This window comes from Wasmannia auropunctata, unplaced genomic scaffold, assembly GCF_000956235.1.
Source record: "Wasmannia auropunctata unplaced genomic scaffold, wasmannia.A_1.0 LD336078.1, whole genome shotgun sequence".
NCBI lineage: Eukaryota > Metazoa > Arthropoda > Insecta > Hymenoptera > Formicidae > Wasmannia > Wasmannia auropunctata.
Genome location: NW_012026812.1, coordinates 5,649,422 through 5,650,967, shown reverse-complemented (window position 1 = coordinate 5,650,967; position 1,546 = coordinate 5,649,422).

The following is a 1,546-nucleotide window of genomic DNA, read 5'->3' as shown; positions in this document are numbered from 1 at the left end:
GATTAAATTAATAATGAACAATGTTGAATTGCAATGTCTTACAGATGTTCTAAAAACATCAATTTCAACGGACATTAGATATTTCTGCAATATCTCTTCAACGTTGAATCTATATTTTAAAACGTTGATTTAACATTCGCAATGTTATAATTCAACGTTTCTGAAATATTGAGTCAATATATGTGTGCTGTACGAACACTTTCAAAACACTCAAAATTGGACAGTATTCAAATCGCTGTAACTCAGTGAAAAATTAAAAAAGTATTTTAAAGCTTGAAACTTATACTTTAACATGCTTTTTGTCGTTTTTCAAAATCTTTTATCTCCACAGTTCTATATTTAAAAGAATATCAAGTTATTTTGTTCCTTAACTCTTTCAAGCATTATACATTTTTCCTTATCTACGATTGACTTGAAAATTGGTACTTGGCAGTTTTCGAGGTTGCTGATTACAAATCTGAGGTCAAAATTTAGAAATTCAAAATGGCGGATTCAATATGGCGAACCCAAATTCGAAAAACGATGCAAATTTTATGAAAATGTATATCTGGGGGTTCTCGGAGTCGCTGATTACGAATCCGTAATCAGATTCCCGAAATTTAAGATGGCAGACCCAATATGGCGACTGTAATTAAAAAAACAATGCTGATCGAGGGTAAAATCGCTGAACCCCCAGATATACGTTTTCATAAAATTTGCATTATTTTTCGAATTTAAGTCCGCCATATTGAATCTGCCATTTTGAATTTTATAAATCTGGCCACGGATTCGTAATCAGCGACCCCAAAAACCCTTGAGGGAAGATCTTTGCGTGGAAACTCTGAGAACTTTCGGAGATAATGAATTTTCTCCAGAAAATTGCTATTTTTTAACGTTTGTTTATTTGTATAAACAAAATCACCTATGATTTCGAATTATTGCACATCGATTCTTATTCTTGAATGTATAACTGATACCAAAACACAAAAAAAGGTTCGAAAATTGAGTGAAAACTACCCTAATTATTCAGAAAATGGTTATGGAAACGGTGGCATTGTGAAATGTGCTTGAAAGGGTTAAAACGATGCTAGAAGATCGGGAAAATTTGCACGAGGTCGATAAAACAGACTCAGTGTCAGTGGTATTTCTAAATAAACTTCTTTAAATATCTTTTGTTTCACTCAAACACGTCCTTATCTAACTTATTGAAATGCCATCTGTTGCAAAATCCGGCACTTACTGCTAGACGTAATTTTTGTTGTCTTTACCTTAGTTAAGCATACGAATTATCATAAATTGCAGTCATAAGGATTTCTTTCTTCTTAGGCTTTTAATCGTAGCTCAAAAGACTTTTTATTATTTGTTCATGTAATCCGATTCGGGGGACGTAAGCATTTTATATATCTGAGCTACAGAACTTCTACACTAATGAAATGTTTACGTCAACTGCTGTACGATCCGAAAAAATGTAATTTTTTTTCATTTTAACTACAAATTCCTTCGTCCCTCCAGTACATTTTATGTCTATTTCAATCCTGTAAAAAAGTTTTCAATTCCGCTCTGTCGG